The sequence below is a fragment of the Caretta caretta genome, chromosome 13 (assembly GCF_965140235.1).
Source record: "Caretta caretta isolate rCarCar2 chromosome 13, rCarCar1.hap1, whole genome shotgun sequence".
Classification (NCBI taxonomy): Eukaryota; Metazoa; Chordata; order Testudines; family Cheloniidae; genus Caretta; species Caretta caretta.
Window position 1 is genome coordinate 35,652,759 of NC_134218.1, and position 16,260 is coordinate 35,669,018.

The window sequence follows — 16,260 nt, forward strand, 5'->3', positions numbered from 1 at the left end:
GCTCAGCTGTAACCACAGGACAGCTTGAAGTTATGATCTCTTGTTTTTCAGGTTTGACTGCCAGGATTCAGGATCCTCAGGTGAGGTTCTTGTCTCTCCTCTCTCTGTAGAAACTGGATTTTTCTCAGTGAAGAGACCTGCAGTTACTGAAGGGATGAGCAGGTGCATTTGATATACATTTGGAAAATGTTCTCCCCTTAGATTTACAAAGTGTAAATGCCCCCTCATATTTTGTATTCAGTCTTCACACTTTTTAATAGCCCACTTCAACCTTTCTCCCACTTGGTTCACTTGGTGTCTCCAAAGCTTTGTAGCTAACAATGCCCACTAGGACTTGTACAATGTGACTTGTATAACTGCATCTTTATTTAAGGCTAATGATCCTATGTGGAAAATATTTTAGATCATGATTAAACACCAGCTTACATTTTTGTGAGATGCTTGTCCAAGGTGATGGCCTGTTAAAATGTACTTGCACTTTCCCATTATTAATATTCAATTCATGTTGCCATCTAGTGTGCATTTGTCAAGGTTCCTTCCCCACTCTGAACTCTAGGGTACAGATGTGGGGACCTGCATGAAAACCTCCTAAGCTTACTTTTACCAGCTTAGGTTAAAACTTCCCCAAGGTACAAACTATTTTACCTTTTGCCCTTGGACTTATCGTTGCCACCACCAAATGTCTAACCGGTATTATTATTATTATTATTAGGAAAGAGTCCGTTTGGAAACGTTTCCCCCCCCCCAAAAAATCCTCCCAAACGTTCCCCCCAACCCGCTTTCTGGGGAAGGTTTGATAAAAGTCCTCACCAATTTGCATAGGTGACCACAGACCCAAACCCTTGGATCTTAAGAACAATGAAAAAGCATTCAGTTTCTGAAAAGAAGGATTTTAATTGAAGAAAAAGTAAAAAGAATCACCTCTGTAAAATCAGGATGGCAAATACCTTACTGGGTAATTAGATTCAAAACATAGAGAATCCCTCTAGGCAAAACCTTAAGTTACAAAAAGACACACAGACAGGAATATTCATTCTATTCAGCACAGCTTAATTTCTCAGCCATTTAAAGAAATCATAATCTAATACATATCTAGCTAGATTACTTACTAAGTTCTAAGACTCCATTCCTGTTCTGTTCCCAGCAAAAGCATCACACAGAGAGAGAGAGAGGATTTGTTTCTCCCTCCCCCCAGCTTTTGAAAGTATCTTGTCTCCTCATTGATCATTTTAGTCAGGTGCCAGTGAGGTTATCCCAGCTTCTTAACCCTTTCCAGGTGAAAGGGTTTTTCCTCTGGCCAGGAGGGATTTTAAAGGTGTTTACCCTTCCCTTTATATTTATGGCAGCATTTCTGAAAATAGCCACTCATATCTCACTCTTACAACATGCTGCCATCTAGTGGCCATTTTACAGTATAACTGTACCATTATTGTATTGGCCACTGCAACCTATTGGTCACTAGTCAGTATTTCTGACACCCCATCTCATTTCCTCCACTCTGATGCAATCTAGGGTTGATTTCCCAGCATGACAGTCTGTTACTCTGTTCTCCTCCAGCAGATTCTTCTTCCTATAGATGCCTGTTTCCAATTCTTGACTCATGTCACCTGGTGGCCATTATTTAGTGTAACAGCCCGTTTCTCATTCCACAATATGTGTTACTATCCATAGTTCATTACACAGCATACAGGTCCTTTTCTCTTCAGTGCTCTTTCCTCACCACTTACATACTATTATGCAGCTTCACCTCCCTATCCACTTCCTTCTGTTGGTCATTTGGCAATATAACTTCTCCTTTCTTGCCCTTCCACTTTGGCCACTGGTCAGCACAGCTGCACCCAATCCATTCTTCTGTCCTCTAGTGGCCCTAGCCATCATAAGCCCATTTTTCCTCATTTTTGTCTACTGCTAGGTGTATGCTGTTCCAAATTATAGCCACTGGGAACCTAATCGTACATTAGTTGTTACAACAGTACATACAACAGCAGCAGCAACTCTCAGTGGTTTAGCAGGGGTTTCCCATCAATCCAGTGCCTTGTTCTTGCTATGAGGTCCCATTCACATGAATAGATTGAACCTACAATGACCAAAGTCTCATGTCTTTCCAGGCTGAGAATCTCAGAGGCATCTAAGGCAATTAAGCATCCAACCTCCATTTCAAAGGGATTTAGGTGCCTAACTCTCTTAGGTCCCATATTCTGCCTCTGAACTCAGCATCTAGAAACAATCTTACATGTGCTAGCCTGGGATCTGTGCTACCTTTTGATCCACGCCAGAGATACTAACATGTCCCATATTACACTAACATGTCTCAATATTATCTACACACTAAAGACCTTGGGGGAAGGGGCATTCAGAGAAGAGAGGCAAGAATGATGAAGGAGCTAGGAAAATTGAAGGGAAATTGAAAAGATGAGGATTGTTACCTTAGAGAGGAGAGGGATAAGTGGGGAGATGATAAAAGTCTTAAAATAGTTATTTGGAGAAGGTAGAATGGGGAACTTCTCTTTTCCCTGGCCCTTTCTGCAAGAAAAAGGAACACATACAATGTAATTAAAAAGCGGGAAACCCAAATTAAATACTTGTTTCCACAATGAATAATTAAACTGTGGGACTCACTGTGTTGCCAGCAGACCATGTGCCAGCTTCTGCCAAGGTCCTCCTTGCTCAGCGGGACACTGACAGATACACTACTGCAATCAGTCTTGCTCAGTTGTGGGTTACTATTAGTAAAGTACAGTAGGTAGTAGACTAACCCAACATTTCAATGAGTTCCAGAAGCTACTCTTTTGATACTTCAGCTTCTGACAGGTTGTCACCTGAAAAAAGTTGACCTGGCATAGGTGACTTCATAACACTGTTTGGTGAAGCATAGAATAATAGAATATTAGGGTTGGAAGAAGAAAAGGAGTACTTGTGGCACCTTAGAGACTAACCAATTTATTTGAGCATGAGCTTTCGTGAGCTACAGCTCACTTCATCAGATATATGATGAAAGATTAGGGTTGGAAGAGATCTCAGGAGGTCATCTAGTCCCATCCGCTGCTCAAAGCAGGACCAACACCAACTAAATCATCCCAGCCAGATCTCTGTCAAGCCTGACCTTAAAAACTTCTAAGGAAGGAGATTCTACCACCTCCCTAGGTAACCCATCCCAGTGCTTCACCACCCTCCTAGTGAAATAGTGTTTCCTAATATCCAACCTAGACCTCCCACACTGCAACTTAGGACCATTGCTTCTTGTTCTGTCATCTGCCACCACTGAGAACAGCCTAGCTCGATCCTCTTTGGAACCCCTCTTCAGGTAATTGAAGGCTGCTATCAAATCCCCCCTCATGCTCCTCTTCTGCAGACTAAATAATCCCAGTTCCCTCAGCCTCTCCTTGTAAATCATGTGCCCCAGCCCCCTAATCATTTTCTTTGCCCTCCGCTGGACTCTCGCCAATTTGTCCACATTCCTTCTGTAGTGGGGAGACCAAAACTGGATGCAATACTCCAGGTGTGGCCTCACCAATGCTGAATAGAGGGGAATAATCACTTCCTTCAATCTGCTGGCAATGCTCCTACTAATACAGCTCAATAAGACGTTGGCCATCTTGGCAATAAGGGCACATTGCTGACTCATATACAGCTTCTCATCCACTGTAATCCCCAGGTCCGTTTCTGCAGAACTTCTGCTTAGCCAGTCGGTCCCCAGCCTGTAGCGGTGCCTGGGAACCTTCCTTCCGAAGTGCAGGACTCTGCACTTGTCATTGTTCAACGTCATCAGATTTCTTTTGGCCCAATCCTCCAATTTGTGTAGGTCACTCTAGATATCCCTATTCCTACTCTCCTACGTATCTACCTCTCTCCCCAGCTTAGTGCCATCTGCGAACTTGCTGAGGGTGCAATTCATCCCATCATCCAGATCATTAATAAAGATGTTGAACAAAACGAGACCCAGGACCAACCCTTGGGGCACTCTGCTTGATACCGGCTGCCAACTAGAAATTGAGCCATTGATCACTACCCATTGAGCCCGACAATCTAGCCAGTTTTCTATCCACTTTTTAGTCCATTCATCCAATCCATACTTCTTTAACTTGCTCGCAAGAATACTATGGGTGACCGTATGAAAAGCTTTGCTAAAGTCAAGATATATCACATCCACCACTTTCCCCATATCCACAGAGCCAGTTATCTCATCATAGAAGGTAATCAGATTCGTCTGGCATGACTTCCCCTTTGTGAATCCTTGTTTACTGTTCCTGATCATCTTCCTCTCTGCCAAGTGCTTTAAAATGTATTCCTTGAGGACCTGCTCCATGATTTTGCTGGGAACTGAAGTGAGGCTGACTGGTCTGTAGTTCCCCAGGTTCTCTTCCTTAACTTTTTAAAATATGGGCACTATATTTACCTTTTTCCAATCATCTGGAACCTCCCCCAATCGCCATGAATTTTCAAAGATAATGGCCAATGGCTCTGCAATCACATCAGTCAACTCCCTCAGCACCCTTGGATGCATTAGATCTGGACCCATGGACTTTTGCATGTCCAGCATTTCTAAATAGTCCTTAACCTGTTCCTTCACCACTGAGGGCTGCTCACCTCCTTCCCACACTGTGTTGCCCAGTTCAGCAGTCTGGGAGCTGACCTTGTGTGTGAAGACTGAGGCAAAAAAAGCATTGAGTACTTCAGCTTTTTCCACATCATGTGTCACTAGGTTGCCTCCCCCATTCAGTAAGGGTCCCATACTTTCCCTGATGGTCTTCTTGTTGCTAAGATACCTGTAGAAACCCTTTTTGTTATCATTCACATGCCTTGCTAGCTGCAACTCCAGTTGTGCCTTGGCCTTCCTGATTACATCCCTGCATGCTCGAGCAATATTTTTATACTCCTCCCTAGTCATCTGTCAAAATTTCCACTCCTTGTAAGCTTTCTTTTTGAGTTTAAGTTCACTGAAGATTTCACTCTTAAGCCAAGCTGGTCACCTGCCACGTTTGCTATTCTTTCTGCGCATCAGGATGGTTTGTTCCTGCGCCCTCAATAAGACTTCTTTAAAATACAGCCAGCTCTTCTGGACCACCTTCCCCCTCATATTAACCTCCCAGGTGATCCTGCCTATCAGTTCCCTAAGGGAGTCAAAGTCTGCTTTTCTGAAGTCCAGGGTCTGTATTTTGCTACTCTCCTTTCTCCCTTTTGTAAGGATCCTGAACTCAATCATCTCATGGTCACCGCTACTTAGTTTGCCACCCACTTCTACTTCCCCTACCAATTCTTCCCTGTTTGTAAGCAGCAGGTCAAGAGAAGCACGGCCCCTAGTCGGTTCCTTGAGCACTTGTACCAGCAAGTTGTCCCCAACACTCTCCAAAAACTTTGTGGATTGTCTGTGCATTGCTGTATTGCTCTCCCAGCAATTACAAATATGAGGGTGCATTTACACTTTGTAAATCAAATGGGAAGCTTGTTACCCAAAAACAGATCAAATTCACCTGCTCATCTCTTCAGGTAACTGCAGGTTTGGTCACAGAGAGACTCCAGTTTCTGCAGAGAGACATGAACCTCAGCTGAAGAACGCAAGTCCGGGCAGCCAAACACTGAGACATAAGAGCTCATTGCTACAAGCTTGGGCAATCCTGTGATTACAGGTGAGCACCATTTTCCTGACTGTCTTTCTATTGCACCCTGCAGACAGGGGCATCAATGTTTTTCGAGAATATTGGCAGGACAAGGTTTTAATGCACCAACTTCTCTTGGTGAGGGAGAGAAACTTTTGAGCTACACAGAGATCATCCTGAGGTGAATATTGACAATTTTAGCCTCACTTCAGACAGCCGTGCCAGTCAGTGTTCACAGCACCATTTAATAGGGATGGAGCTTGAGATCCATGTCTGGTGTAAGGCCTTCAGTTGGGGATCAGCCCCATGGACACAAATGGAGCTACATGGATTCACATCAACTGATGATCTGACTGTGTGTGTTCCAAATGGGTGATGAGTGGTGACAGAGTCTTACTAGCCCCGATCACACAGGCCAGATTGTTTCTAGACTCCAAGTTCAGAGACAGCTTCCTCCCCATCCCAGTACCATTTTGTTTCGTATTATCATCCCACAGTCATTATGGAGGGCAGAGAGTCACTCCCCAGCTAGGGCTGCACATCAGCCCAGTTCTCTGTCTTACTAAGAGCCATCATCCAAAGAGCTGTATTTTATTACTGCTACATAGTGAACATCGGGAAACAGAAAAGGTGTTGCCAGTCCCTCAACACATCACCGTCACCACCTCATGAATGAAGGAAGAATTTACTCCACTTCATAATTTATGGCATAAACTGATCTCTTTTGAGGGGGTGAAAAGTGTTCCTTTTCATCCCAGGATAGTGAAATACTGAATATATCAGGATATATGATTTGATTAATATAAGATAATTGTAGTAGAAGAATTAAGGACACCAGACTGCACTGAACATCTCAGTTCAAGATTTTCAGTACATGTATTTATTGTTTTTGACCCCTAAAATATGGCATGATTCTAGCCATTGCCAGGAGTGAAATACAGCATTTATGCATCATTGTTAAGCTCCAGCATGTCACTAGATTAGACATGATAGTAGCTAAAGAAATTGTCTGATTTCTCCCATCGGTACTCAGCTACCAGAGAAATGGAATGGTCATTGCTGTGATATGGGAATGGGTGGTCTGCAAGACTACCAATGACCTGTTCTTGGAGAGAGACCCCCCGGCATTTAGCTCTGAAATCTACATTTAACCTTAAAACTTCAGGATGTAGCCAGGAGAGGAAGGGGAGTTTCTGAATATTTATGGAATTAATTCAAGATTTGATAAACTTTTAACTCTATGTTCTTCTGATTCAATTGCAGTGTTATTCTTCCTATGCTAAACCCATGGCAGATGCACATTAGAGAAACACTGTGTACATGCTACCTAAAAGTGGTACACTGAGAGACCTAAACAAACTGCTCTCTCTTTGCTTCACAGCCCTTGATTCATCCAAATCCTGAGAAACAGAGAGGTCACAGGAGCCTTGTGCAAAGCAATCAGTAAATGTGACTTTTACAAAACCATGCAGAGACTCTGAGATACTAATGTAACCCTTCTGCTCATCAGAGTTGGCAGCAAGAAGGGCGGGGTTCAGTATCTAGGGGTTCCATTCCAATAGCATAATGTGTCAAGGTTCCTTCACCACTCTGAACTCTAGGGTACAGATGTGGGGACCCACATGAAAGACCCCCTAACCTTATTTCTGCCAGCTTAGGTTAAAACTTCCAAAGGCACAAAGTCTTTGCCCTTGGATTAGGTAAAATGCTGCCACCACCAAGTGTTTTAGATAAATAACAGAGAAAAGACCACCTGGAGTTCCTATTTCCCAAAAATATCCCCCCAAGCCTTCACACCCCTTTTCCTGGGTAGGTTTGTGAATAAACAAGATGAGCACAACCCCTTGGATTTTTAAGACCCAAAAAAACCCAATCAGATTCTTAAAAATCAGAACTTTATTAGAAGAACAAAAAAAAGATAAGAGAACAAATCTGTAAGATCAGAATGGAAGATAATCTCACAGGCAGTCAGATTCAAAACATAGAGAATCCCTCTAGGCAAAACCTTAAGTTACAAAAAGACACAAAAACAGGAATACACATTTCCTCTAGCACAGCAACTTTACAAGCCAAAAAAAAGAAAAGAAAAGAAAAGAAAGAAAGAAAACCTAACACATTTTCTAGCTAGATTACTTACTAACTTTACAGGAGTTGGAGAGCTTGCATCCTTGATCTATTCCTGGCAAAGGTATCACACAGACAGGAAAAAAACTTTCCCCCTGCCCTCCAGATTTGAAAGTATCTAGTCCCCTCATTGGTCATTTTGGTTCAGGTACCAGCGAGGTTACATTAGCTTCTTAACCCATTACAGATGAAAGGATTTTGCCTCTGGCCAGGAGGGATTTTATAGCACTGTATACAGAAAGGTGGTTACCCTTCCCTTTATATTTATGACACGCCCCCCAAATCACAGATCAGGTGAAACACTGGCTGTGATTTCTTACTGGAGCCCTAGGAGAAAACAGAGTTAATAAGACACATGCATCTCTAAATATACTACTAACTGTATAAAGACTAACAATATTTTCCACATCTCAAGGATGATTTTAACCAGTTGATTCTGGGAAACTTTCACGGGAGAGTGCATCAGCCACTTTGTTAGAAGCTCCTGAAATGTGTTGTATGTCAAAATCAAAATCTTGGAGAGCTAAACTCCATCAAATAATTTTTTTGTTATCTCCCTTCATGGTATGAAGTCACTGTAGTGCAGCATGGTCGGTTTACAGGTGGAAATGCCGCCCCCAAACGTGTGGGTGTAGCTTTTCCAGAGTGTAGACAATGGCAAAACGTTCCTTTTCACTGATTGACCAGTGGCTTTCCCTCTCAGACAGCTTCTTGCTGAGAAGCACAACAGGATGGAATTCTTAATCCGGTCCTTCCTGCATTAAGACTGCTCCCACACCACGCTCGGAGGCATCTGTGGTTACTAGGAATGGTTTGTCAAAGTCTGGGACCCTTAGTACAGGTTCAGACATGAGGGTCGCTTTAAGCTGGTTAAAGGCCTTCTGACACTCTTCAGTCCACTGAACTGCATTTGGCTATTTCATTTTGGTTAGGTCTGTCAGTGGGGCGGCGATTTGGCTGTATTGCAGTACAAATTGCCTGTAATATCCGGCCAAGCCTAAGAAGGATTGAACCTGTTTCTTTGACTTTGGGACAGGCCACTTTTGATAGCATTCACTTTGGCCAGTAGGGGCTTGATAGTTCCTTGACACATCTGGTGTCCAAGGTAAGTCACTCTGTTTAGGACTTAACAGTTAGTCCTGCCTCCCTTATGCGCTCAAAGACTTTTTGTAGATGTTCCAGGTGTTCTGCCCAGGAATCTGAAAATATGGCCACATCGTCAAGGTGCAGTCTACCTTGACGATGTGGCCATATTTTCAGATTCCTGGGCATAACACCTGGAACATCTACAAAATCCCACTAGGAGACCATCTACAAGTTTTTGGAAGGTGGTGGGTGCATTCTGCATCCAGAAAGGGAGCACATAAAATTCATACAGCCCGACATGTGTGATGAAGGCTGACCTTTCCTTGGCGGATTCATCTAGCCGTACCTGCCAGTACCCCTTGGTTAAGTCCAAGGTAGGGATGAACTGGGCCCATCCCAGTTTCTCCAATAGTTCATCTGTTCATGGCATTGGATAGTTGTCTGGGTGAGTTACAGCATTTAGCTTATAGTAGTCCACACAAAAATGTATCTCCCCATCTGATTTGGGAACTAGAACCACTGGAGATGCCCATGCACTTCCAGAAGGGCGGATTACACCCATCTGTAGCATATCTTGTATCTCCCGTTCTAAGCAGTTTTAGCTTGAGGAGACACCTGGTAAGGTTGGGCTCTAATTAGGTGAGCATTACCTGTGTCAATGAAGTGGTATGCCCATTCAGTCAGTCCTGGGGTTGCTGAGAACATCGGCACGTAGCTAGTGCACAGCTCCTTGATCTGCTGTCGCTGCATATACCCAAGGGTCATGGAGAAGTTCACCTCTTCCACACCACCAGCACTTTCCCCTTCGTATAGACACCTTCAGGCCAATCAGCATCATCTCCTCTGTGGGCTGTAAACTGACAAATCTTTAATTCTCTGGAATAAAAGGGCTTTAGAGAATTAATATGGTACACCTTAGGCTTTCGGTCTTAGGTGGGGAATGCGATGCGAATTAACAGTTCTGAGGCACTCTTGGACCGTGATGGCCCTTCCCACGGCGCTTCCATCCTATGGGCCTGGAGCTCCTTTGAGACCATGATGAGACCTATTTGAAGGACTGGTCTCTGGCATGTTTATCACACCAGGCTTTTTGCTCTTTTTGAGCATCCTTTAAGTTTTCTTTAGCAAGGGCTAAAGAGGTTTGGAGGGTGGTTTGTAGGTTGGTTACAAAGTCCAGAATGTTAGTTCCTGGAGAAGGTGTAAACACCTCCCATTGCAGCTTCACCAACTGTAATGGCCCCTTAACCTCACGGCCATATACAAGTTCAAATGGTGAAAACCCTAAACCGGGATGTGGTACAGCTCTGTCGGCAAAAAGCAACTGCTGCAACACTAGGTCCCAATCAAAGGAGTGCTCATTTACGAATTTACGTATCATGGCCCCCAAAGTTCCATTAAACTTCTCCACCATGCCATTTGTTTGATGATGGTAAAGGGTGGCATCCGAGTGATTCACCCCATGAGCCTCCCACAGGCTTTTCATGGTCTCTGCCAGGAAATTAGTCCCTGCATCTGTGAGGATGTTGGAGGGCCAATCTACCCTGGCAAAAATGTCTGCTAGTGCCTGGCACACAAGTTTAGCCCTGGTGTTGCTTAGAGCTACTGCTTCCGGCCATCGGGTGGAAAAATCCATGAAAGTCACTATGTACTACTTTCCTCTGGGTGTCTTTTCTGAAAAGGACTCAGAATATCCACAGCTACTCGCTGAAATGGAACTTCAATGATGGGGAGTGGCTGGAGAGGGGCTTTGACCTGGTCTTGGGGTTTTCCCACTCTTTGGCACACCTCACAAGACTGGACATGGGTAGAAACATCCTTGCCCATTCCCTCCCAGTGGAATGACTTTCCCAAATGGTCTTTGGTCCTGTTCACCCCAGCATGGCCACTAGGATGATCGTGGGCTAAGCTCAAGAGCTTTACCCGGTACTTAGTTGGAACTACCAACTGACTCTGAGGATGCCAGTCTTCCTGGTGTCCACCAGAAAGAGTTTCCTTGTATAAAAATCCTCTTTCTACAACAAACCTGTATTGATTAGAAGAGCTGAGAGGCGGTGGGTTGCTCCGTGCCACCGTCCAAGCTCTTTGGAGACATTCATCTGCTTTCTGTTCCGTCTGGAACTGTTCCCTTGATGCTGGAGACATCAGTTCCTCATTGGATTGTGGACCTATGCTTGGTCCCTCTGGAAGTGATGCAGGCGATGGAGCTGTTTCCGTTGACTGTGAACCGCTCTCCGCTGGTGCACTATGTTTTTGTTCAGGCTCCGGCTGAGCCTTTTGTGTAGGGTTGTCTGCTGCTGCCATTTCAGGTTTGGTGGGGCCCTCTGGTGTTGGGGTTGCAAGCAGTGGATTCAGGGCTGGCAATGGTTCTGGTGCTGGTTGTTCCTCCAGTTCCGGTTCTGGGACTGGCTCTGTCTGGGTCTCCATTTGTACTAAGAGAGACAGACCTTACAGAGATTTAACAATATGAAGGTCAGCCTTCACCACCCATGCAGTGATGTATGAATTTAATGTGCTCCCTTTCCAGCTGTGAAATGCATCTGCCACCTTCCAGAAACTTTTAGATGGTTGTCTAGCAGGATTGGGAGAATCTACAGTCACCTACCTTGATGATGTGGACATTTTTTCTGATTCCTGGGCAGAATACCTGGAGCATCTACAAAAAATCTTTGAGTGCATAAGGGAGGCAGGACTAACTGTTAAGGCTAAAAATAGGCCTAAACAGAGTGACTTATCTTGGACACCAGGTGGGTCAAGTAACTATCAACCCCCTACAGGCCAAAGTGACTGTTATCCAAAAGTGGCCTGTCCCAATGACAAAGAAACAGGTCCAATCGTTCTTAGGCTTGGCCATATATTACAGGCGATTTGTACTGCAGTACAGCCAAATTGCCGCCCCACTACAGATCTAACCAAAAAAAGCAGACAAATGCAGTTCAGTGGACTGAAGAGTGTCAGAAGGCCTTTAACCAGCTGTGAAAGGGTCAGGACAGATGGCTATAAAGAAGAGATTATCCCAGAGGGGTAGTACAACAAAGAAAGACAGAGCAAACTTATATAGAACTCTTTGGATCAGGTCCTAAATTAGGTGCTTTCACTGTCCTTCTATTTGCTTCAGAAAATGTAGCCAAAACACAAACCCTTGGCTGATTTTTATCACATTGTAGGCAAGTTATCTTTCTACTTACCAATTCACTCATGCTTTATAGTACTAGTCCCCACAGTTAGGACACAGGGATTGTGTCATAGAAGTTTGATAACAAGTCGAGAGAAATCATCAAGACAGGATTTACTTTTTTGGTGAGCAGACATTTACGCACACCAAGTATTTCAGTAAATATATTGGGCAGATTCCTCCGCTGATGTAAATTGGTGCAGTTCCATTGACCTGAGAATCTGAATCATTGTGTCTGTCCTGCCTTCAAGCTTCTGCCACAGAATTTATTCCTATGCATACTCAGAACAAAATGGGTGGAAAATGATAACATTCAGATTTGATTGTGCTTTGTATAGAATCATAGACCCATAGGCTTAAAAGGGACCACAAGGGTCATCTAGGCTAATCCCTGGCAAGATGCAGGATTTGGTGTGTCTAAACCATCCAAGACAGGTGGCTATGCAGCCTCCTTTTGAAAACCTCCAGTGAAGGAGCTTCCACAACCTCCTTAGCCAGCCTGTTCCATTGTCCTATTGTTCTTACAGTTAGGAAGTTTTTCCTGATATTTAATCTACATCTGCTATGCTGTAGTTTGAGCCCATTGCCTCTTGTCCTGCCCTCTGTGGAAAAAGAGAGCAGACTTTCAAGTATTTGAAGATCGCTATCTTGCCCACCTTAATCTTGTCTTTTCTAAACTAAACATACCCAGTTCCTTTAGCCTTTGCTCACATGGCTTGCATTCCATCCCATTTTTACTCACCTCTGGATCCAGTTTATGTAGCTGTGAGTCACTACACAAGATACAAGACAGTATAGAATCAGGAAGTAACTAGATCTTGTCTAGCACTCTCTGTTGCAGATCCAAAAGCGCTTTACAAGAAGGCTGCTTTGTCTGAGCACACAGGGTCAAATCTTATTTCTGTCAATGGGAATTTTTATCATTGAAGTGAATAGCTCAAGGATTAGAACTTGTTCCTAAAATGTTTCTATTCTAGGGCAACTCAAAAAGCGTGTTGGAAACAGCCAGTTTCCAAATTGCCACCATCAACACTAGTAATAATGCTCAGAGCTTGTCAAAAATGGACAGCTGTTTTTTCAAGGGAAATTTTGTAAAAAAAACCAAAAACTAATCTGTTGAGGGTTTGCCTGTTTTCTTTGTTTTCTGTTTGTTTGTTTTTTTGTTGCAGGATTCAATGCCTAGCTGTGAGCACCCAAGTTTAAAAGTGTTAGTCAATCATTTATAAGACATGACTAATATTTGTGCAGTGTCATCAGTATGGCTTTAGGGACTATTCCAAAGGCAAATGCTCTGTCCTAAAGAGTTTACAGTCCAAGTTAGGACATGATGAGAAATGGTATTCTCTGCTGTGAATGGAAGGGAAGACAATGACTGTAATAGGATGAATGCATGGTTGCTTTTGTTAGTAATGTGTGTGCTGAGGATTTTCATAATCAATCAGCTAAACAGAAAGAGCGCTTTGATAGGCATTCATACCTGGTCACAGAACAACGGGTTTTGGCCCTGGTGCTGCAATCAGATCTGTACGAATGGACTCCTGTACCCCTGAGGAACCCCATTTACCTCACTGGGACTCCGCATGGGTGCAGGGGTCCATCCATGCAGATCCAGTTCAATGAAATGGGCTGTGAAGTGTTGTTCTGTTCTGCAATTTGCTTATGTAACAATGACACTTACTCTTCAACTAATCCTGTCCTTCAGCTCACTTCATCTCCAATCTCTTAGCATCTGCTGAGGTTACCGACCAAAAATGAGACCGAGAGACAGTGATGCTAAGGGAGTCAATGGGGTTACACAGATTTGATTGAGGGCAGAAAGTGGGTAGACAATGGGGTCAAATAGGTGTCAGAATTTGGCCTGATGAACCTGTATTGCTGATGGGGAAGGTGTTGGGTGCCTAAGATTTTAGACACCTTAATAGTATGTGATTTTCAGACCAGGGTGCTCAGTAATTCCTGGAAATCAAGTCCATTTATGGTTTCTCAAGTTAACAATCCAAAAATTGAAAAAATCAAAATCACCACCTACTTTACAAATCTTGGCCTATAACATTATGCTAGAAGGAGAGAACATTTCCTGATTTTGGAAAAAAAAAACATCTTTGACTTGCAAACCTGTCACGTATGGGACTCAATTCACCACTGCCCACTCCTCTTTTCTGATGGGATAATTCTACTTAAATCATTGTAGTCATTCTGGGGGTAAAGCTAGAGTAACACAAGAGTTATGAGATCTATTTATACCAATTTATACCAATCACTGACAGACAATTGAAACAAATATTTACTATGCCACTTTTACGAGTTATCTGGCCAAACACAGCACTGACTGGAAAGCATTTTTCAATTTTGCTTCTTAATACTTTAATATTTTTCAACCTGTACCTTACCACAGTGCACAGGATGAATGATACGGGTTATGTTCAGAAGAAAGGGTTACACAGGAGGTTATACATGAGAAATGCTTGAGACAACACGGACAAGCTGTTGATTTCTGTGTAATTAAAGAAAATACCTGTGTAAAACTACATGGAATAGGACCCACTTAATTTTTATCCAACTGAGAGTGCTGAATTAGAAATGTGAATTTGTGCATCTAAGTCCACTTGGCTTTCAAAATATCACCTGGGTTTTATCTCTCTCTCTCTCTCTCTCTCTCTCATTATTTCCATAAACCTGTTATTATATTGGTTAATTTATTTTCTTTTTCTCTTCTTACAGGTCACTAAATGTGAATGGAAAACCAAACCAGTGTGACTGAGTTCATTCTTGTGGGACTTTCGAATGACCCACAACTCCAAATTTTCCTCTTCCTGGTGTTTTTAATTACTTACCTAATCACCCTGGTGGAGAACATGATGATCATGCTGGTGATAAGGGTAGATCCTCACCTCAACACCCCTGTCTCATTTGGCCTTTGTTGATATCTGTTATTCCTCAGCCATTGTCCCTGAGATGTTGGTATTTCCAAGCAAAGCACACAACCATTTCTGTCAATGGCTGCATTGCCCAGATGTTCATCATCTTCCTTTCATCTGGTGCTAAAGTTTTCATACTCTCAGCAATGGCTTATGACCGATATTCTGCCATATGTCACCCATTGCATTATGCAGGGACCATGAACAAATGAGTCAGCAGCCAGTTGGTGCATGGTTCATGGACAGTGGAGCTCTTGTATTCACTGGTAAATACTATCCCAGTGTCAAAGTTGCACTTCTGTGGTCCCAATGAAATCAGACATTTCAGATGTGAGCTCCCTCCGCTACGACAACTGTCTTGCACTGTGACCTTCACCAATAAAATAGTTCTTCTTTCTTCTGCAGTGATATTTGGTTTCAGCTCCTTCCTCCTTACCCTGGTCTCCTATATTTACATCATCTCCACTATCCTCCAGATGCGCTCCACAGAGGGAAGACGTAAAGCCTTCTCTACCTGCAGCTCCCACCTCATTGTGGTGGGTTTATTATTTCTGACAGCTCTTTCCCAGTACATGAAACCCAGCTGAGTCTCTTCCCTGATTCTAGATGAACTCTTCTCCATTCAGTATGGTATTTTGACCCCCCCATGTTAAACCCAATCATCTATAGTTTGAAAAATAAAGATGTAAAAACAGCTCTGGCAAGAATATTAGCGAAAATTCAAGTATCTCATGTAATATAACCATATCTAGGTTTTATCATTTTAAATAAAATTATAATATATATCAAAAGTTGCAAGGACTGGACTATCTATTTAGTTCATGCAACTGGTTGACACTGGTACACAACTGGCAATCTATTTAGTCTAAATAAAAGCACTATTGTAAACAGCTTCTAAGGCCAAAATTTCTGTGATGTAAATAGATATAGCTCAGTTGTCTTTGAAGGAACTATCTCATAGATATTTTACAGAATAACTGGCTGTATTTTAAAGAATCTTTATTGAGTTTACAGGGACAAACCATCCCGATGTGTAGAAAGAATAGTAAATATGGCAGGCAACCAGCTTGGCTTAACAGTGAAATCCTTGCTGATCTTGAACACAAAAAAGAAGCTTACAAGAAGTGGAAGATTGGACAAATGACCAGGGATGAGTATAAAAATATTGCAGGAGTGAAATCAGGAAGGCCAAATCACACCTGGAGTTGCAGCTAGCAAGAGATGTTAAGAGTAACAAGAAGGGTTTCTTCAGGTATGTTAGCAACAAGAAGAAAGTCAAGGAAAGTGTGAGCCCCTTACTGAATGATGGAGGCAACCTAGTGACAGAGGATGTGGAAAAAGCTAATGTACTCAATGCTTTTTT

At 43.0% G+C, this 16,260-nt stretch overlaps 1 pseudogene; it reads left to right on the forward strand.

Annotated features, from left to right (window-relative positions):
- Positions 1-14,714: 14,714 nt before the first annotated feature.
- On the forward strand, positions 14,715-15,639 carry LOC125629462 (olfactory receptor 5V1-like; annotated as a pseudogene).
- The last annotated feature ends 621 nt before the right edge of the window (positions 15,640-16,260 follow it).